The sequence below is a fragment of the Alosa pseudoharengus genome, unplaced genomic scaffold, assembly GCF_046254945.1.
Source record: "Alosa pseudoharengus isolate Yale_2024_CS ecotype anadromous, Long Island Sound unplaced genomic scaffold, YU_APseudo_1.1 YU_APseudo_1.1_scf_17, whole genome shotgun sequence".
NCBI lineage: Eukaryota > Metazoa > Chordata > Actinopteri > Clupeiformes > Clupeidae > Alosa > Alosa pseudoharengus.
Genome location: NW_027468640.1, coordinates 35,348,955 through 35,372,290, shown reverse-complemented (window position 1 = coordinate 35,372,290; position 23,336 = coordinate 35,348,955). Strand labels below are relative to the sequence as shown.

At 41.7% G+C, this 23,336-nt stretch overlaps 2 long non-coding RNA genes across 2 annotated transcripts; both read right to left on the bottom strand.

Annotated features, from left to right (window-relative positions):
• Window positions 1-11,053: 11,053 nt before the first annotated feature.
• Window positions 11,054-13,409, bottom strand: LOC143128126 (uncharacterized). The gene is made up of 2 exons (XR_012987824.1): window positions 12,870-13,409; window positions 11,054-12,012 (listed from the first exon to the last, which is right to left on the bottom strand). It is a non-coding gene; the product is annotated as an uncharacterized LOC143128126 (long non-coding RNA).
• Window positions 13,410-17,793: 4,384 nt separating this feature from the next.
• On the bottom strand, window positions 17,794-23,115 carry LOC143128125 (uncharacterized). Its single transcript, XR_012987823.1, has 2 exons — window positions 23,064-23,115; window positions 17,794-17,926 (listed from the first exon to the last, which is right to left on the bottom strand). It is a non-coding gene; the product is annotated as an uncharacterized LOC143128125 (long non-coding RNA).
• Window positions 23,116-23,336: the final 221 nt, after the last annotated feature.

The window sequence follows — 23,336 nt, the reverse complement described above, 5'->3', positions numbered from 1 at the left end:
GTGACACCCAGATACTGTCCCGAGACACCCAGACACTGTCCCGAGACACTCATGACTGTCCTGTGACACCTAGACACTGTCCCGAGACAGTTAGACACTGTCCTGTGACACCCATGACTGTCCTGTAACACCCAGACACTGTCCCGAGACAGTTAGACACTGTCCCGTGACACCCATGACTGTCCTGTAACACCCAGGCACTGTCCTGTGACACCTATGACTGTCCTGTGACACCTAGATACTGTCCCGTGACACCTATGACTGTCCTGTAACATCCAGACACTGTCCCGAGACAGTTAGACACTGTCCCGTGACACCCATGACTGTCCTGTAACACCCAGGCACTGTCCTGTGACACCTATGACTGTCCTGTGACACCTAGACACTGTCCCGTGACACCTATGACTGTCCTGTAACATCCAGACACTGTCCTGTAACACCCAGACACTGTCCCGTGACACCCATGACTGTCCTGTAACACCCAGACACTGTCCTGTAACACCCAGACACTGTCCCGTGACACCTATGACTGTCCTGTGACACCTATGACTGTCCTGTAACATCCAGACACTGTCCTGTGACACCCATGACTGTCCTGTAACACCCAGACACTGTCCTGTAACACCCAGACACTGTCCCGTGACACCTATGACTGTCTTGTGACACCCAGACACTGTCCCGAGACAGTTAGCCACTGTCCTGTAACACCCAGACACTGTCTCGAGACAGTTAGACACTGTCCCGTGACACCCATGACTGTCCTGTAACACCCAGACACTGTCCTGTGACACCTAGACACTGTCCGGTGACACTCATGACTGTCCTGTAACATCCAGACACTGTCCCGTGACACCCATGACTGTCCTGTAACACCCAGACACTGTCCTGTGACACCTAGACACTGTCCGGTGACACTCATGACTGTCCTGTAACACCCAGACACTGTCCCGTGACACCTATGACTGTCCTGTGACACCCAGACACTGTCCTGGGACAGTTAGCCACTGTCCTGTAACACCCAGACACTGTCCCGAGACAGTTAGACACTGTCCCGTGACACCCATGACTGTCCTGTAACACCCAGACACTGTCTCGTGACACCTATGACTGTCCTGTGACACCTAGACACTGTCCCGTGACACCTATGACTGTCCTGTAACACCCAGACACTGTCCCGTGACACCTATGACTGTCCTGTAACATCCAGACACTGTCCTGAGACAGTTAGCTACTGTCCTGTGACACCAAGCCACTGTCCTGTGACACCAATGACAAATGTTCCAAATGTGAACCACTTTGAGCTGCATTCTGTGAATGAAAGGTGCTATAATTAATTATATTTATAATTATTATAATAATTATTATAATTATTATTATGTAGAATAATTTATGTCTTTGAATCATTGTGTGTGTGTGTGTGTGTGTGTGTGTGTGTGTGTATGTATGTATGTATGTATGTATCTTTTTATTTGTTTTGTTTTAGATAAAATATAAAGCTTATTAATTGTTTTACATAAAATTGTACATGTAAAAATCCTTTTTTGCTTTATGACTTTTTAAGTTTTAAAGTTGTTTGTTAGAATTTTTAATAAAGATGACTTGTGCTTTAAAGTAGTAGCTCTGGATTTGTGTTTTGTTATCAAGTAATGTTCAAGCACAGCTGGCATTCAGCCAACACTCAGTCAGATCAGTTAGTGTGTGGGCCAGTGCATGCCCAGGGACCCAGGCAACCCTCAGCCAACACTTTGATAAACAATAACACCCACACCTGGGCCGACAGACAGACAGACAGACAGACAGATAGATGCTTTATTTGTATGAAGATAACAAAATATCAACTCAGGTCTCAGTGCAGACCAAGTACTATAGTGAATAATAAATAAATACAATATAACATAACATAAGTGCTTGTTTATGGAAGTCCACAACAACCATCTCCTTGGTCTTGGTGAGTTTGTTTTCCTTGCATAACAAAACAATAAGTCATTTTACGGCGTTTTGGCCACACTTGGGGCAGAGCAAATCTTTATGTCAGTTTCCACTGATTGGGCCATGGGCATGGGCAGGGATGGGCAGTATTTCTAATACATGTGTTTAAAATATGTATTTCAAATACAAAATACTATTTTGTCATTTGTATTTTATTGAGATAATGAAAATGCCTTCGTATTTCGTATCAAAATACTTCAGTGTTGCGTATTTTTGTATTTTCAAAATACTTTAAAATACTTTCTGTGAAACACTGTGATGACATCTATCTAACTATCTATACTGTAAAGCACGAAATGTCTGTCTCTGTCTGTTTGTGGCACCCTTGCATGGTCAAGCTGGAATGATTAACAGGCCCCATAACAACTATATAAAAAATATTTTATATATATAAAAAATAGTCTGAATGCAACACTGTCTGAGAAGTTAGTTGTGCTCAAAGGCATCAACTGAGGAAACACGACTAGCTAAGGTTACACACACTCCTTTGCTCACACAAGGACAGCAGAAGGACTTGAATTCACAAGTTTATATTGCAACACTTGAGTTTGATATTTTCCTTTCTTTTTTCTGTTTTACAGGTTTTTTTTCTAGACTTTAAATTTGTCTATGTTCTCTGACCTGTGAAATATTTCAGTGCTATGGTAACTTGACAAGATACCTCAAACAAGGACATTTCCAATTTTGCACATTTTAAATAACAAATGATTGATAATGTCATAATAATTGGCTTCTAATTGGCTCAACTGATTGGATGGTATTAATGTGACAACCTGATTTTTATTTTTACTTTTTTTTGTATTTACATTGATAGAAGTTGTGCACACACCATCAGGTGTATACAAAATTATTCAACTGTGATGAAACTCACCATAAGTGTGGTAATGATGTGGTTATATAACTTAAAAGGTTAAAATGCTACCTAGTTTAAATTTCTAAATCAGTCATCTATTTGGATTGTTTGTCTTTCAGTTATTGTCACTGATTCATAGTGGGCAATCTATTACACCAACTGGTTGGAAAGTGCAACAGTTGTGGAGTCGGCATTGCATGTCGCTGCAAAACAGTACATCTCCAAACTTATAAACAGTAACTGTCAAATAAGGAATTTGAAGATGACATCCGAAAAGCATTAGATTGCATAGAAAACTGATTGATATGAATACACTGTACAGTTTATGTAGTAATAATGCACTGGTTATGAATAACAACTATTTTAAGTAAACATACAATTAGTAATGCAAAAAGTTTTTGTTCTAAGATTTATTTTGTGGCCCCAATTAGTCCAGGAAACTGGCAAAAATGATACAGACTGCCATAATCTGTGATGAAGATATCATAGATGTTGACCTTGTGCTCGACGTAATGATGCCTGAGGTAAGGAAATGTGAATATAAAAGCCATGTCATATTATGATCAGTGTGGTTTCTCCAGAATAAATAAACCAAACCATACCATGCATACATGCATATTGTCACTACATTCTCATGCTATTTCCAATTTGAAATCTGTTTGCATTTGAAGGTTTCCATTAACATTGTCACGAACCACGAGGGTTTCTGCAGGTTTCTGGAGAGGTTCATGTCCATGCATCCGGCATTGGAGTAACAAGCATTGCTGTTTTTTTCTGTATTTATACATTCTTTTTTAATGTATTAGTTGTTTATTTATTTATTTATGTCTTATTGGATTTCAATTTATTATCTTCATTTCATTATTTACAAGGATACAAGGATACAAGGAAGTTAATTGTCACATGCATATAGTTACTGGAAGTAAGAAATGCAGTGAAATTATGTCTGGTGTCAGCCTATTTGTGCATTTATGGGAGGGGGGGGGGGGTAAAAAGTGCAGTAGAAGAGGGGTTTAGTAGATTAAGTGGCAAGGGCTGCATAAAAAAGGTGGGGGAGGATTGGGATTGGGTGGGGGGCACCAACAAGGAGCACCCAAGAGCAACAGGGGCAAGGAAAAACTCCCTTACCAAGGAAGAAACCTTGGGCAGATCCACGGCTCAAGGGGCTAACCCAACTGCCAGGGGTCTTGGTGTGTGTGTTGGGGGGATGACAGGGGAGATGGGATAGTGTGCTGTGTATGTGGGGAGAGGGCAGTGTGCAATATGTGTGTTGGAGAAGCTTCCTCATGAGACAATGTGCTGTGTATTGGGGGGGGGGGGGGGGGGGCAGTGTGGTGTAAGTATGTTGGGGATGTGTGTTGGAGAAGCTTCCTGATGAAATAATGTGCTGTGTATGTAGGGGGGGGGGGGGGCAGGGACTTACTATTGCAAGCAGAGTACTGTATGTATGATGTATGTGAGTGATGACAGTGAAGATGTGTGTGTGGGCGGGAGGGGAGTGGAGCAGTGACTGTGTGTGTGTGTGTGTGTGTAGTGTGTGTGTGGGCAGTGTGCTGTAAGTATGTTGGGGATGTGTATTGGAGAAGCTTCCTGATGAAATAATGTGCTGTGTATGTAGGGGGGGGGGCAGGGACTTACTATTGCAAGCAGAGTACTGTATGTATGATGTATGTGAGTGATGACAGTGAAGATATGTGTGTGGGCGGGAGGGGAGTGGAGCAGTGACTGTGTGTGTGTGTGTGTGTGTAGTGTGTGTGTGGGTAGGTGGGGGAAGTGTGCTGTAAGTATGTAGAGGATGTGTGTTGGAGAAGATCCTGAAGACAGTGTGCTGTGTATGTAGGGGGGGGGGGGGCAGTGTGCAGCAAGTATGTAGAGGAGGCTTACTGTAGCAAGCAGTGTGCTGTATGTATGTGAAGTGATGACAGTGATGATGTAAGTGTGTGTGTTGGGGATGGGGGTGGGGTGGGGGTGGGGGGGGGCAGAAGGCTAAACCTTCTGGGGGGATGACAGGGGAGATGGGAGTTCAGGGGCAGAAGGCTAGGCAATCAAGGACATGGGTAGATGGAGGAGAAATCAAAAATAATAAATAAAAAGTTCAATGGAGATGTGCAAAAGTTGGAGAAAGTCAGATATGTGTGTGTGTGTGTGTGTGTGTGTGTTTTGACGTGTGATGAAATAAGAAAATAAATAAAAGGTCTGTAGCATAGGGAGAGGGATGTAAAAGTGCTAAAAGTCTTGTAGGTGTGTGTGTGTGTGGGGGGGGGGGGCAGTGTGCAGCAAGTATGTAGAGGAGGCTTACTGTAGCAAGCAGTGTGCTGTATGTATGTGAAGTGATGACAGTGATGATGTAAGTGTGTGTGTTGGGGATGGGGGTGGGGTGGGGGGTGGGGGGGCAGAAAGGCTAGGCAATCAAGGACATGGGTAGATGGAGGAGAAATCAAAAATAATAATAAAAAGTTCTATGGAGATATGCAAAAGTTGGAGAAAGTCAGATATGTGTGTGTGTGTGTGTGTGTGTTTGTAAAATAAATAAAATAAATAAAAGGTCTGTAGCTTAGGGAGAGGGATGTAAAAGTGCTAAAAGTCTTGTAGGTGTGTGTGGGGGGTGGGGGGGTCATGAGTGCTGAGTAGTGAATGAGTGCAAAGTCAGTATAGTGTGAGTTCAGAGTTGGGAAATGTTTGAGAGTGCTGAGGAGTGAATGTGTGCAAAGTCAGTATAGTGTGAGTTCAGAGTTCGGATGGCCTGGGGATAAAAACTTCTCCTAAGTCTCTCAGTTCTGGCTTTGTGACTACATAGGCGTCTTCTTGATTTCAGTAGTAGGAATAATCCATTGTTAGGATGAGAAGAGTCCTTCAGAATCTTTTGGGCTCTTAGGAGTACTCTTCTGGAATAGATATCTTGTAGAGCAGGGAGTTGAGTTCTTATTGTACGTTCAGCTGAGCGCACTACTCTCTGCAGAGTACTACAATCTCTAACTGTGGAGTTCCCATACCAGGTGATGATGCTACCAGTTAGAACACTCTCAACCGCTGAAGTGTAGAAGGCCTTCATGATGGATGTAGAAACTTTGAATTTCCTTAGCTGACGAAGGAAGTAGAGTCGTTGTCTGGACTTCTTCAGAACATATTGAGTGTTAACAGTCCATGTTAAGTCTTCAGTAATGTGGACACCAAGGTATTTAAAACTTGTTACTATATGTGTGTACTGGGGAAATTTGATTTTTTTTGGTGTTAAGTTTATGGTGTATTTTGTTCTGAGAGAAAACTGAACCATGCAAGGTTTTCCGTATTTAGATTTACAAAGCTTTTTTGTTTAAAAGGTTTTTTTGTTCTTATGTATAGAATTAAAATGTGTTCTCCAAAACTGTCCAGTTGTCTGTTTTTGTGATCATCTACCCATGGATGGCTACAACATTTGGTTAAGCAAGCCTATGACTTAACAGACCTGGGGGGTATTCCAAGTACATGGTTTAGTGATAAACCTGGGTAACTTAACTCAGAGTAAGTGGTAAACCTCCTACAACAAGAGCCCTATGGTATTGTTTTGTTAGGAGAATGAAGCCATACAGCTCTTCTATTAGGAGGTTTACCACCTACTCTGTGTTAACTAACCCAGGTTTGTCACTAAACCTCGTACTTGGAATACCCCCCTGGTAAGATGCCTAAATATTTACACATTTGCCTATAATAATTATCTAAACAATTATTATTTATTCTTAAAATATTTGCTGGCACAAGGAGTTTCATTAATTATATTTCCCTTTATGCGTGCATGACGATAAACTACTTGAACTTGAACTAATGCTGCTTGTGGAATATCAACAATATACATTAAGTGTTTAATATACGTAGGCTATTTGTTGTAAGTAAAAAGTGATTTATATATTTCTTGGTTACAAGTAGCCTAGGCTAGCCTACAAGTTAATAACAAATAGAACAGAAAGAGGTGGAAGGTAGCCTAATAGGCCTAGGTGGCATAACAAACATTTCAACAAAACAAAACATTTCCAAAGCAACTGAGGTCGACAACGGATACTTGTGTTTTTATTTGGCGTTTTACCTAACTTTCCACGAGACAACCATCATGACAGCGCTACACACCTAGCACACATACCTTTACACAAGACAGTTCTGCAAGGCACAACGTAACTTAAGCAAGACAATGCTGGATAAACAAAAACATGTTTTACAGCAGAATAATATTGGCCAGACGTCGCCCTACATTCAGCGTTGTAAGTTAATAACCCACTTTCTACAAGCCACGTGTCTTCCTAACATCCCGACATTGAAATTGTATTTTCCAACGAAACAAATAAAGACAAAAAATAGCTTTGTTCGTGATCTGTCTAGAATCTTTGATACCACTAGCCAACTTCCGCAATACAGTGCCACAAGATAGTACGCGACTTCCGCAAGACAGTGCCGCGAGACACTACGCAACATCCGCAAGACAGAGGACAGGACAAAAGTACGGTACAGTACAGTTTCGGCTCTAACCGCCTCTCCCATATAGAGCACATGGAGATCTGGTGTTACATGGCAACTGGCACCCATGTTAACTCAGTGAATGCCAAGCTGTTTTCGGGAGATTTGCCCTAGAGTGCCAGCAATCTAGACCATTGTTGATGATTTTTGTACAGCCACAGCATATTCTGTGTTATCGCTATGAACACATACAATAGCTCGATTAGACACCTGGCGAGACTGCCACCTAATGATAGACCCACGAAAATGGCCTGGTTTTGACCTGACGTGCATGCGTCACTGACAACCGGCAACCGAGTTATGATAAAATGTCCAGATTGTACGTTTTCATGAGTTTCACGATCGTCATATATTTAATTTCCATTCATCACAGAGTTCCCAAAATCACATATAAGGTGTGTTAGAGTGTCTAGTTGGAATGACTGAACTAGGTGAGGTTTAATATAGTTGGAATGACTAAACAGTTAAATAGGTGGATAGTTTAAATCAGTGTTTTTCAACCACTGTGCCGTGGCACACTAGTGTGCCGTGAGAGATCATCAGGTGTGCCGCAGAAAATTACCCAATCACTCACTGGTCCAGAAAAGCAACTGTTGCATCAAAGAATTTAACCATATGCTCTGATTGTATGATTGCACTGTTTGTGGTATGCAGGCATTGTACAACGGGGCCCCCATATCCAGTATTCACAGAATCATCACATATCCAGTTCATAACATGAACATGGTTACCGGCCAGAATGTGACGTCCGTGCAAACCCCTAATATAAAATCTGACGCAGAGCTGGCCATATTTCTCCACAACAGGTAGCCTAGGCTAAACTTCTTTGCCAACTATGTTTCAGAGTTAATCTCATCTAATGAGATGGATGCGCGCTATGTGCGGAACACAGTCCATTCTTGGCCACACGGAGATCATCCTCCATTTAGACGCGATCTGTATTTCTTTTTAATAAATGTCAGTGCAGAGAAAGTCTTTTCGCACAGGCATGTGGAGCCAAATGGCGTCAGTACGTCCATCGCTAAAGTCCAGTTTTTGTAATTTTTTGTTAGTAGGCCTAACGTTATTTTTTACTCGGCTATGACGTCATATGAGGTAGACGTGGTGGAAGCAGAGATAAGAAGGAATCCGACCTGCGGTCATATCCCTGTCCCACCCCATCTCTCTCTCCCACTTACTGTCTCACTATTCACTGTCCTATACAAATAAAGGCAAAAAGCCCAAAAAATATATACTACAAATATAAAAAAGATCTTTGGTGGAAGTAGCCTCAGCCTTATAGCAGCTACTAGAACTAGCACTGGCGTCTATAACTGGAATGAGGAAGAGGTGGCAAGACCCACAGTTAACATTTATTATGGCCCACAGCCATATAATTTTGAACCGGTTAGACGTGAGAGGGCGGATGGGGAAATACAGAGAGCTGATGGCCATCAAAGAGAAATAAATGCATGGTCAGAGGAGAATCACTGGAGAGTTGGTGATGTGTCCTGGGGGGTATTCCATCAACCTCGCTAAAGGCCAAACCTGGCTTATTTCGATAAGTCTCGCTAATTTTAGTGAGAATTCCGTTCCATTAATGAGGTTAACGTGAATCCCAGCTTGGTAACCATGGGAATTTATGCCACAGAACTAACCTGCTCCGTAGCAGGTTAACTTTCAAGCTAAATTAAGCTGTGTTGCAAAAAAAAAACAATCAGTGGGAAAACGAGTCCAAAAAGATGGTTCCGTCAACCTGTGCTCTCGTCCCAACTCTCTCGTCACCTGTAGCATACTTCAAAAATAGAAGTAGGCCTATAGAAATGTTTTTTTCCGACAGTGCACCAAGCATGGATTTACACATTCACTAGCTCCAAAGAATGTATGAAGATTATACGATTAAAAATGTTTTAACTTCACATGCGTGTGGTTCTAGGAATCGTGCTACTCTGCGTCATTTATGTTTGGTGGTGGTGTATACGTTATAACGTGCAGCGAGACGGCATAGGGCATAGGATAGGATTTACATTCTTGCGTGTTCGCAGGTTCGCTTCCCATACGAAGTATTAAGGCTATACATTGTTTATCACCTTGATAATGGCATTTTTAGTTATAATCTTTGATGAAAGACATATGTCTACTGCTGATAAAGGGTCATGAACTGTTCAGTGACAGCTTTGCCAGTGGGCTATAGCCAGTGCTTAATTTGTAAAGTGGGAGGTGCCGGAGCGCATAGGGGGGGTGGATCCGGCGACTCAAAACGGGGATTTGAGGTTACGGACCAACAACAAAAAAACCTGCGTACATAGCTCTGACTAAAAAAAACTAAACAACGCGGTGTGTACACCAGGGCAATGTTTATTAACTTCAGAACTTGCAACACTGCACTTCACGGGTGTAAAATGTAAACAATTAAAATAAAAAAACAGCAATTATCCATTATCAAATTATCGGAAAAAACTAGACAAACATTCTACGCATAGGCCGAAATAAAAACATATGGGCTATAGTATGCTATATATTGCAATGATGAAAACCCAGTAATCAATAATCAACTAGATACAGCGTGGAATGATTAATAATTTCTGATTGACACATCTGAATACCTATCTGAACCCCTATTCCCCTCCACCTCCCCCCAATCAAAACACATCGAAACTGACACATAATATGACACAGAGAGGGAGCGGGAGACACAAACACTCACGCGCGCACACACAAGCGCGCACACAGACCGGGAAAACAGGAGATACAGGGGAACCAACAAAACAGTTCAACAAGGGGCTATAGCCTCGGCGCTAAAGTATGCTATATATTGCAATCATGACCACCCACACCCAGTAGGCCTAATCAATGATCAACTAGATACAGCGTGGAAGCGCAATTTCTTCCTACTGTAGCCTAGGCCTACTTGTCCAAAATGGCCCATACAGCATCCAGACCCCCGGCCTCCATTACCCTGCTTCTTTCTCTACACCTATGTCCTTTAGAAATCCATGACCTCACGTAAAGCGTATGGTACGCTCCCGCGTCTGCGTCCCGCGCACGCGGCACTGGTGAGCGCGTGACGAGAATTGCGTCATTTTTACAGCATGCGTCGCGTCTTTAGGCTTGTTTGACTTCGGCTGAGTCTGACTTGGTCTGGCTTACTACGTAAACGTGATCTTCAGAGCCTAGCCGGGAGGAGCTACAACAGAGGGCAGCTCATCCCGGACAGAAAGGCTACAGTCTGCCTGACGTGACTCGCGGGAGACATCGCGGGAGATATCGCGGAATGTTGTTTGCAATAAACACAGCAGAACTTTCATTCTTACTCATTAAAATGAGCATGATGACTGACGAAATTAATTCTTATGATGTAGTTTAAATAAACCACTGTTGTCATACAGTTAACAGGCCTGCATTGTACACTGTAAAAAATAATAAGTAATGGTTACTTGAAAAAAGGGTGGAAACTCGTTGCCTTAAATAAGTTAAGTAAACAAAACTTTTCTCTTCCAAGTTATGTTTACTTGATGTCCACAAGTAATGCTTACTTAGAAGAAGTTATCCTTACTTAAGACTTTAAAGTTCTGGTTACTTACTTCCAACTAGTAAAGTTTACTTCATGCCCTCGAGTAAAGCTTACTTAAAAACAAAGTTGTATTTACTACTGTTAAATAAGTTACCCTTACTTTGAGTTGTAAAGGGTACTTTATGTTGGATAGTAAAGTTTACTTGCAGAATGTACACAAATAGTTGGCACTATTAGATTAGATAACTTTATTGACATTTTGCAGAGTACAAGTACAAAGACAACAAAATGCAGTTTGCGTGTAACTAGAAGTGCAAAAAAAGCAGAAAAATGCAATGTGATATACAAAGACAGGTGGTGCATAGACAGGATAAGAAATATGCAGTGTAAACAGTAGTATACAGTTGGTTTACACAAGGTGGTTTAGAGTAATATAAATTAGGTATAAATATGTGCAGTGTATTAGCAGAATAAATATGGATATTCGGTATGAACCATATAGACATATATGTACAGTATACAGCTATGTGCAGTGTGGTAACAGTACTGTAGTGCAGAAACAGTAACATTATAACAGTAGTAAAAATATGTGTATGTGCAGGATGAATAGTATGAAGAGCAGTAGAAAATGCCATGTATAAGTGTAATTACAGTATGTACATTTGTAAATAAATAGAATACTATGGGTGGGATAGAGTAGTGCAATTGTCCGCGGGGATGGGTGTCCCCCGTCAAGGTTTCCATGGTCATGGTGGACACCTCAACAGGCACAGGCAAGGAGGCATCGGGCGGGGGCTTAGTTGGTTGGTTGTCACCGGGATGCAGAGCTAGAGTTCAGTAGGGTGACAGCCGCAGGGAAGAAGCTTCCTCTGAACCTGCTGGTTCGGGTGCAGAGAGACCTGTAACGCCTCCCAGAGGGGAGTGGGGTGAACAGTCTGTGGTTGAGGTGAGAACAGTCTTTGATGATGCTGCGCGCCTTACGCAAGCATCACTTGCCCTGGATGGCCTTGATGGAGGGGAGTGAGGAACCGGTGATGCGTTGGCCAGTTTTCACCACCCTCTGCAATTTTTTTTGGTCGTATTCTGGTGTAACCTCCATGTTTCAATCTGTAGTGTTTGAGCAACTGACCTCTGACTTCACATCCAAACAAGCACAACTTACATGTCCAGTTCATTGCTCTGCATTTTCCAACTGCAAAAAGAAAAAGAGGGCAAAATTATTATCAATATGCATCTATTGGCCATGTTTAACTAAAACAGCTGATTAAGTTTATCACATTAAATGTTCATTTAAATTATTTCTCCAGAGACCTAATTAATACTGTTAAGCTAAAAATATTATGATTTGGCAACTGAATTTTCTCTATTGCTTCAGGCCTAGTACATTTATCACAATAGAATTTAAAATGTCAATCATACGTTGGAATTATATGACGCCCTTTTGCACCTCAATAACGGCACATTCGTTTAAATTCCACACACTGCAACCTAAGTCCTCTTGCTAAATCACAACGAAAGATTTTAGATAAAAGACCATGGCTTTCTCAGTCAGTAAAGTTATGAGTCCAATTATCCTAATTGTTTTATCAATACAGTAGGAATATCGACGTAAACCATACACAGTTTAATCTTTACACGTTTTGAATCAACTTAGCATGCTAGCAAGCGTTTCTCATGAGAAACGTTAGAACTAAACTTCATTAAGAGCTCATGAAGACAACTGCTATTGGCAAATTTATACAGCCTAGTTCTAGACCCCAGGCGCCACCACTTCCTCATAACTTCGATAACAAAAAATATCAAAGGGCTTGAATACCTAGAATATTTGTTTTCTGCTCTGCATGGTCTGAGGCAATGTTAACTCGCATAGCTGCTAGCTATCAGTTAGCTGCAAACTGTTAGCAGCTAGCGCATATATCGGCCACTTAGCAAGTTGAACTTAACATTACCCCAGCTGTTAATGAAACCGAATGTACAGTTTTGCACAAATGCTGTTAGTTCAACCTATACTGTAAACATTTGACACATTAATACATACTGTAAACTTACCGGACAGAGCAAGTCACTGGTGAAGCTGCATTACACTCCCATCCCAAAAGTCAGCCACACCGTAACACTGCCGACCGTTGGCTGTGGAATCCAGAATGCTCCCTCTGCTGACTGTGCGCGTGTGCACTGCGTGAGTCCAGTTTACTCAGGTCTGAGTTGTGAAGCTTACTCGTGTATCTCAAGTTTTAGACCCCATTGATGCAAGTTCGGCACATTACTAATGTTACTCTAGTAAGAACACTAGGTCAGCCTATAGTAAGTAAAGTATACTTGTGTTACTGCAGTAAGATGTAATGTTATTTTTTACAGTGTAGCACATAAATTCAATATCAAGTGTTTTCTGTCTGCAGGCTAAGACTCCCGCGATATTTTAAGGCCATGTGACATGGTGTCACGGTGGTAAGTCCCTCTCCGGCTGACAGAAGTCGGACAGAATTTCTAACCAGTATGCATTGCGTCCATCCCAGTATGCATTGTGTTCAACCCAGCATGCATCACATCAAGTCAGATCTGCACAGATCTGCCGCAAGTCGAACTCCCCTTTTGAGTCGACCGAATTTTAAGACCGCGCGTCAAAGTGACGCGTAGACTGCGCATGTGTGAAACGGAACTGCTGTAAACACTCCCCTCCAGTAGGTGGACCACATAGAAGAACAACACTTAAACCTACAAACAAACCTAGACAGAAGAAGACTTGTTTGGTTACCATAACGACGATGGAACAGAGAGAGCGCCTGTCCTCAGCTTGCCTGGCTTTGAGTTACGTGAGACACCACGACATGGAGTCAACTTCGACCGATTAAAGCCACAATTATCCACAGATACATTCTTTAACATTATATTTAACGGTCACTTTATGTTGTTAAACCCAAAGTATTTCAAGACACCACATTTTAGATGAGTTGGGGACGTAATTATCTGCTGGCCGTTCTGTACGTCACCTGATTGTCGAAACAGGGTGGCTGTATATGGCTCATTGTGGCTATTATATTGGCTTGCTTTGGTCATGAGCCCTGGATCATGTAGCACTGAATGAGATGGCAAACAATAAAATAAAACTAATCATAGACTGTAGAAATGCGCTACACAGCACTAAAACCTAATCGTTTATTTATAGTTTGACTACTGATATTTCACGTCATGTTCAAATAAAAAGTGACAGCCCTACTCCCTGCATAGAGAGCTGACATCCGAAGTCATATGACTTCGGATTAAATGCATCTTTTAAAAATGAGCGTAGCCTAGCACCTATTACTGAACAATGCTGAAATCAAATCGCGAAACCCAGAGCTATATAAAGGTATCTATCTACAACGCTCAGGCGAAACCCAGTAACACTTGCTGATCGAGATGCATTCTCGCCTGTTCCGTATATAATGCGTTATCAATAGTGATTATAATAATAAAGGGAATGTAGCCTATGTGGTGATTTTATCTAGACATAATAATGATACTTATGTGTGTGTGTGCTGGTTTATTAGAAAACATTCCATTTACTATAAAGGTGTTGTTTGTGCAACTGTTATGCAAACATTTACTGGAAGACATGAGACTGAACTGTCAGAGGCTAAGAGTGAAACTAAAAACAGGGCATGGGAGAGAAAGGTGCCTCCCAGAAGGGCATAAATAGAAGGGGCTAGCAGAAGAGGAGATGCAGGGGCCTTCCAGAGAGGGGAAGTGAAACCAAAGTTGAGGTGACACATAGAACCAAATCAAAACATACCCTGCCTGGCAACAGATTACACATAGAACTTGATCACATGTATTCTGCCTAGCAACACGCATTTTTTAATGGTTGTATGAGAAGGAGTTTCCACCAATATCTCAAGTCCCAAAACGTTCTGATTGGCTAAAAGGGGCCTGGTGACGTTCCTGGTGATAGGAACGCCTCTCAGGCCCCTGAGAGCATAAAAGAGATCTCATCGGGGTAGCAGCTGCAACTCATCACTCTATTGCCTGACGGTGTTTGGATTGTATTCTCACTGCAATACGGTGAATAAAGGATCAACAGTCTTCAGCATTTCTCGTCTTGGTGTTCTCCTTCGGGTCTTTGACATCAGAGTGCTAGTTGGATTGGAGGTTTCGGGAAGTGGATGATTTCCACGACACCTACCTCTCCCAGGTGCAATCATTATCACCTATATAGCTCCTGAACAATGCTGAACTCAAATCTCGAAACTCGCCTGTCAACATGCATTATCATAATAATAATTGAAGGAATAACCTAGGCTACCTCTCGCTCTAAATACACCCATTATCACAGTGAGACATTATACATTATGAACACAGTTACTTCAAAACTTTTATTGACACGTCATATTTACAGGTTTTTGGTTCATACTTTTTGGTATGAGGCAGGTGTGAAGACAATACAAATTTAACTGAGGACATATGTACGCACAACTCGTTCTTACCATGCTGTGTTTAGAAAAATGTCCCAATTATTGCTGCCCTCGCAGCACCCAGTCACTTAGCTATAGGCTTGTAGCCTAAGTAGCCTAATAAGCAAGTAGGCTAAGCTAGTCTCTCAGCTATACCAACAGGTGTGCTGTGTGTGTTCTGGTGGATGATAAATGGAGCGATGCGATGGGCCAGCTTATAAAACTTCCCAGCAGACAGGCGAACGTACTCGTGGTGCTTTTTCCTTCATCAGCTCTTCCTTCGTTGAGTGCTGCTCGCACATCCCACGTTATTCTTTTCTTCATGCGTTTCAGGCTTCTTTGGTGGTTGTGTCCTACTTTCAGGCTCGACGTACCGCCCCCAGTTGGTGGGGCAGAGTATCACAGTTAAGCCGTAGTGCGCAGGCGCTAACCTTAACGATTTAAAGTGCATTCAGGACAGCAGAATTTGTTGTATGCTTCACGTCCACGGCAAAAATGACGCACGTCTTGGACACGCGCAAATGTGACGCACGAACCATGCCAGAGCCTTAAGGAAGGGGGTTGAACCGGGCAAGCGGCGGGCCGACAAGGCAAATGGGGAGGAGATGGTAGGTGGTATTCCCTGAAAGCCCTGATGACATTCCGCGGGCTATCGATGCAAAACTGCTGGCAGAGCATCTCAACTTCTCTCTCCCCGAACAGCGCGTCACCCTCCTGTGGCCAATATTGTGGATAAAGCACTTTAGCACTCGATTAGCTTGTTGTATCCTGTTTGGTCTTTCCCCTATTTCTAAAGACTAATAAGAAAGATATTAACATTGAACACTACACAAACAGTAATTTATTTATTTTTCGTTTAGGCGATTTATTTTTTATATTGACGTAAGAGTTGACGGATCCAATAAAAAAAGGTTCCGGATCCAACGTCGGAGGTGCCGGAACATGTTCCGGCGTGTTCCGGCTCAAATTAAGCCCTGGCTATAGCCTATTATATCTGATGCAAGCCAAAGGATAATTATTCTGTAGCCTAGGCAGCTAATAATTAAAACTGCTTCATGTGTCGACGATTGTTCATGAATGTCAAATCAACTGTGTGCTACACAGATTAAATATTAGGCATAAATTGAATTGAAAGCCATTGCATTTCAGATAATTTTATTTCAAAACACTTTGGGACTTATGGGAGACAATAGCCTATTATGTTGATACTCATTTATTTTATGACCACCTACACTTAGACAATAATTTGGAGTGAATGAACTCTTTTAATCTAAGAACGTAAGCTATAGATATTTTTGAATATCTATATGCATATCCATAAGTTGTTTTTGAGTTTATAGTATTTATTCATGCACTCGTTTTGTTCAAGCATAGACTGTAGACCCATGTGTTCAAGAGTGAAGCCAATCAAACTTGCAATTGATTTCAAAACCATTAGTATTGTTGTTTTAAATGTATGCTTTCATTATTCTCCCATTTCTGTAGGCAATCTATTTTTTTCTCGCGATGTTAAATTTGATGACTTTCGATGAAAATCCTGTAGATGGCGCTTGCCAAATCGAACAGAAATCGTCTAGTATTGTCTTAATTTTACGACACATATCCTCTTTTCGTCAATCTACTGTTTTGGTCTACTGTTCTACCTCGTGCACGAGCAGAGATGAAGCTGACTTTAAAGGAACACGCCACCTAAAATCAGTAGTGATATATGTTCTTACCGTAACTTTCACGAGTTGAGTCGTACCTCTCCCGCGTCGGTAGGTGCACTCAAACGCTCTGTCGCGCGGCGCGAATGTGTTAGCATGTTGCTATGCTAGCGGGCTCTGCCGTGGCCGTAGAGAGAGGCACATAGCAGTATTCAAACACCTCCACGTTTTACCTACTTAAATACAGTTGCACGAGTAGTTGATGAAAAATGTTAGGGCACACAACATGAAACGTGACGATTTTCCAAGCGAATAAACATGAGAACTACAATGTGTGGCGCAATAGCACTTGGGAGTACTTCGACCTAGCGTGGTAATATTATTAACACCTAATTGTAGATCCTATCCACCACAGAGTTTAGAATCCATGCTGGATCGACCCTCAGCCTCTCCCTCCCCTCTGAGCGAGAGAGGCACACACACTAGAGATGCGCTGATGGGCTATTATTTCAACCATAACTGCATACACTGTAAAAAGTTTAACGTAAAATTTACAGCAACTTGCTGGCAGCAAATAACCAGCAAGTTGCTGTATTTCACTCTACAGTACACCTACTGTATATGAAATCACAGTACCTATGCCTGATACTGTAAATGCAAACTACAGTAGTACTACCAGTGCTGTAATGTATACAGCATTGAATTGTCTACCGTATTTTTAATCACAGTACTTATGGATCATACTGTAACTAAGTACAGTAGTAATACCAGTGCTGTAATATTATATACAGTAATTTTGGGAAATTCATATCCTGCTTTATCTACAGCCAGGATAAATTTGGCTAGGCCTATGTATGGTTTAGGCTACACAAACTTGCATAAATAACCATTGACAACTTGTTATCAGTTTGAAAAGCAAGTACATTTATTCACTTTTTTCCGTTTAGAAATTCTCGTGTGCTGCATCCTAACGTTAGACCAACGGTTGCAGTCAGCTTGATCCACCACCAGTAGCAGAGTGAAGCAGCACCTAGCAGAAATAGAAGAAGAAAAGATAAATAGTGTTAGATAACAATGTTCAACTGAAACTGAAGGCTACTTACAAGTGAAACTTTAGAATAATCATTTATATATATATACTGTATGTTTTTTGAGTTTACTGTCAAAATGCCAGGCTGAAGATGGTGTTAGCATAACTCAGTTTCGCAAGGTATATTTAACGTTAGCCAGCTGGGTGAGATCATTGATGATGTTTGCTTGCAGCAACAGCCATTCGCGCTGTTCGTCCGAACAACGGTTAATGATAGTCAGATGTGACTTAAAGTTAACTTATATCAATATTGCTAAAGTTCGCCTATTAAACTCACAAAACCGTACATGATTACGGGGAGTTAACGTTACATAAGTCAGCTACTGCTAAACCTCCACGTTAACGTTAACCAGCAGCACATCATCTTCAGCCTAACATTTGTGACAGTAACATACTAGGCCTAGCACTACTAGTGAATGTTTTATATCCACCTTATTCCTAGCTCCCATGATACCTTGCGCGAAAAAGGGGTGTGACTTCCGCTTAGTTACGCCTCCGAGCCGGCATTTTTAAAAACAAAAACAAAGCTCAGCTGATCCTAAATATGTGCGAACAAGGGCCAAGGGAAAACGTTATCATACCACTGCCGTCTATGCTTGCGGATTGGGAGGATGATATGAAAAAGTGGCCTCGGATAACGTATGGCGAAATATTTAGATATGTCATCCAGTCCGTTGCAACGGACGGTGAAGCAATGAATAACATCAAAAGCTCAGAGGCATATCAATATCTACATAGTCACAAGATTGGACCCGTTCTCCTGAAGGAGGTGGCAAATGGTATGGTTTATTTAAAAGCTGACGTTGAACCCAGCCAGAGCTGCAAATCACCACATCACCGGGCCTGGGTTTTGGTTTCCGCTTCATCCGGAGAGATACAAACGGCCGGGTGCTCCTGTATCGCTGGACCGGGGCGGTCTTGCAGTCACGCAGCTGCGGTACTGTGGAAGGTAAGTTATCAAGACTATTTACATGTTAACTAATCTTGCTTAATTAACGCACGATTGTCACTGTTAATGCCTTGACGCTAGCAGTGCAATTTAGCTTATAACCTAGACGCTAGCCATGCCATTAAGCCTATAACCTAGTCTATATCTGATTTTTTTAGGTTGAGAATGCAGTCAGATAGGGCAAGACAGGGGTAGCATGTACAGACGTCCAGAGAAAGTGGAATTCAGGCACGAAGAGAAATATAGAGCAGAAGAGGATTAAGGACATACATTTCAAGCACTACAAACCTGATAATATCATGTGTGCAGATTCCTCAAGAACAATATTAGATCATGCAATAAGTTCCCCCCAAATCTTCAAAAATCATGCAGAATTCAAGTCTTACATCGGTTCATCACCGATGGCACAGCTGTTTCAGCTTCAGTCAAATGGCCTTCTTCAGCGCTGTTACAATTTACATTTAGAAAATAGTGACAATCATGATACTCAGATCCAGATGCCACACACAGAGCATGGCATAACACTGACATGTCAGAAGTGTTGTCCTTTTTATGACTCCTTTGTCAAACTAAGCCCAGCACAAATTGAGAGGTTGACAGAAGAGACAAAGTTACAGGGGGAATCTCAGCTGTGGCATGATGCAAGGAAGCTGCGCCTGACGGCCAGTATAGCTAAAAGAGTGCCTAAAAGAAGCTCCACAAACCCTCAGAAATTTCTGGCTGGTCACTTGTATCCAACATTTACAGGCAATACAGCAACGAAACATGGTAGAGATAATGAGGAAATAGCAATACAGCACTTGGAGGCTCAAGGATACAGAGTAGAGAGGAGGGGCTTGGTCGTCTGTTCTGACCAACCATGGTTTGGAGCCAGCCCGGATGGAATTTTAGACAACACACAGGTCCTTGAAATTAAGTGTCCTCTAAAGATGTCGATAAGAGAGTTTCTTGGTCGACCTAACTGTGACATTCAATGCATGAGCGATGGACAATACCGCATTCACCCCAATGGGCAAAATGGATACTATCTACAGGTGGGGGTTACCCTGAATTGATTTGGCTAGATTTAAAGGAACATGATTGTGAACTTGTACGTGTTAACCTCCACAGCAAAGTAAACCTTTTAACATATCTTTTCTAGGTTCAGCTGACAATGATGTGCACAGGACTGCAGAGCTGCAAGCTTGTGATCTGGACATCAACTGAGCACCTGGAGCTGGAGGTCCCATATGATGAAGAGTACACCAAGACACAAATGTGCCACCTCAAAAACTTTTACTTTACGCACATGCTCCCGAGATTAGCAGATGATTTTCTGACAAAAACATTGAAACTCTGCAAAAGCTATGTTGATCTTGTAAATGTACAAGGAGCAAATATGTTTTAGTGCCAAGAAATTATACACAGAAGCAAATTGCTTTTAATATTTATTATACATATTTACATATTTATCATACATATGTACATTTACATGTTTAATTACTTATTTGTTTGTATTTACAGCAAATATTTGTATTTACAAAGTTATTTTTAAAAACAATTGCATAGCCTACTTTACAACATTGACAGTGTAAATATTACATTTTGATATTAAATTGACAGTAGTTACAATAGGCCTACTAAATCTCATTGCATGTACTTACAATTAATTCACCTCTTAAATTTACAAGGCCAGCACAAATTTTTAGGATTTTGTCTAGCTTTGGGGCCAAATTGATTGGAACCTTTTGAGAGAGCACCCTGTACACCTTCAGTCTCCTAATAGCTCGCTCTACATGAATGCGGGCATGAGCAATGCGCCGGGTGTGAGTGACCCGCTCATTGGTGAGCTGGCTTCCCTTGTGGGTAAATGATGGTATTGTTAAGTTCACTCTACGCTCCTCCAGTAAGTCTCTCACTGTGAAGCCTCGGTCACCCATCACTTCATCCCCAGCACGCAAGTAGTCTAAAAACCCAGAATTCTGAGTAATGAAGCGGTCACTACATTTACCACCATAAGCATCTGAGATAAACATAATAATTCCAGAGGGAGAAATGGCAACCAAATATTTCACAGTGTTGTTGGCATAATAGTGACTGTATGACTCACTTCTACAGTCTAGATTTTTTGGCTTCTGTAAGATTGTCTCTGAACAGTCAATTACACAAGTTGTGTTTGAGAAGTGGTCTTTAAAAGCTTGTGGCAAGGTTGCCTTTATGGTGTCGCGGGGTAACCATGGAACAAGGTCTTTTGTGTGCTCTGCCATGATGTCAATCCACATTGTGATGATTTTGCTTATTCGGCCTTGTGACATTTTAAATCGTCGCGCTAAGTCTGCCATAACAAAGTTTTGCCTTAATTTCATTAATGTTATAAGAATCTGATCCACAGGCACCAATAATGATGTAGAACTAAATGGATGAAGGCAGGATACAAGGGTATGAAATTCTAAAAGTGGAATCCCTGTATACAACAGAGAATCGGCATCAGACTTCAAAATGCTACTTGCAACTGATTGATGTTCAGGTGTTGGTGTCAGTTCAGGTAATGGTGTACTGACTGCACACATCCCTGGTGGTTTTGAATAGGTGTGGTCCTCCAGCGCAGGGTCTGACCACTGGGTTTGAGCATCACTGGTGCTATTTGATGGCTCAGCCATGCAGTCATTGGAGTTATCTAATGGTGAAAAAAGCAGTGCATAATTTAACATCAATATACAAGGAATACAAAGAAGTTTATTTGTCACATGTATATGATTACTAATGTAAAGAATGCAATGAATTTCAGTTCCTTCACCTATGGGTGGCCAGTGTGTTAATGTGGAGTGGAGTGTTTAATTATATATATTTTTTGCAAGATGCGTACAATTTAGAGGGGGGTGCAATATGTTAATAGGGCAACTGTGTAATAATACACCAATACAGCAGGATTGTTTTGTGTATTGTGTCTTAGGGGTCTGTGCAATATGACTACAGCAAAAGTGCACTGATTCCTGTTGCCATATGTTGAGGAAGACATAAATGCTGTAATGAATGTAAAGTAATTTAATGACTACTAGACTTTTTGATGAGAACTGTGCAATGTCAGGGAAATGGTGGGGGTGGGGTGGGGTGGGGACATGTGTTGGGGGCTGCGCAGACTGCCATCACGTCTAATATGTCAATTCATGTTGTTTGGAGATCAGCACTTTATACCTGAAGTCATCTGCTTAGCCATTAACTTCGTTTCGTTGTATATCCCCCACCCTCATCTAGACTAGGCTCACAAAAAAGAACAGTGTAACTGAAACGGTGGTTTCTTTAAAGAGAAGCTAACATTACTGTAATGCGTTAGCCTACTCCTGAGTCCTGAGTAGCATAAGCTTGTAGTAGCCTAGCCTTGCCCTGTCCCTCTGAAAGTTAAATTTCAGTCTTCCCAAGATACAAACACGTTACTTTAACCAAAATCAACCTGTTAGGTTGTATTTTGGTGTTATATAAAACGAATTGGTCTAATTACCATTGCCTTACCTGAAGTGTTGTCAATCCGGGTGAGGATCCGACGTCTTTTCTCCGGTGGTCGATCGTAGCCCAACCATAAAGTCGGATATGGGTTAACCTCTGTTGGCTTTTTGTCAACAAAGTGGCATGAACAAACAAACAATGATTTGGGTGGGTTCTTCAATTTTAAGTTCTTGAGCCAGTTTCTTTTTGATTCGTCGTCTTTTGGCAATCGATGAAAACAGTATCTTGGAGGACAGCTGCAGTCCCTCTTCGTTTTGGGTGCATGATTAAAACATTGTTGATCGAGCCAGAAACGCAGCTTCGTTTGGTTATTTGTGCAGCCACGAACGGAACAACTTGTTCCTGAGCTCCTTAATGCCATTCACGTTTTAACAAGTTTAAACAACACTGGGTTTCGAGCAGTTCCGCCCAATCGGACGCACACAGACTGCTGCAAAGTTGCTGCGTTTGTTTACGCTAACAGCTGAACCGGAAGTTCCACCCCTTTTCGTTGCTACGGTAGCGGCCCCAGGAATAAGGTGGATAAATGATATGAATATAATAAACTGTAACTTACTGAGAACTAAGGTAGGCCTAATATAAATGAGACTGCCATAACCGTTTCACAATGAAACATTAACGTTACATAAATAAATGCTTGCTTACCATTAAGGTGGAGCTGCGAACTTGTCAGAGTGCTGAACACCGTTGGTCTGACTGACTGAACTGTTGCTCAAAAATGATCGATCTCCCGCCGGACAGTTCAAACGTCGTCGCGCGGTGCACGTTTCAATCACCACGTCAAAATTTCCCAGTAAACCATAAATCCATGACTTTTCAATATCTTTTCAAAATTATGATTTGGATGGAAAATCAACATAATATCAATGTCACCTTGCTATCTGGGAGCTTAACTTTGTATTTATGTGCAAAAAGAAA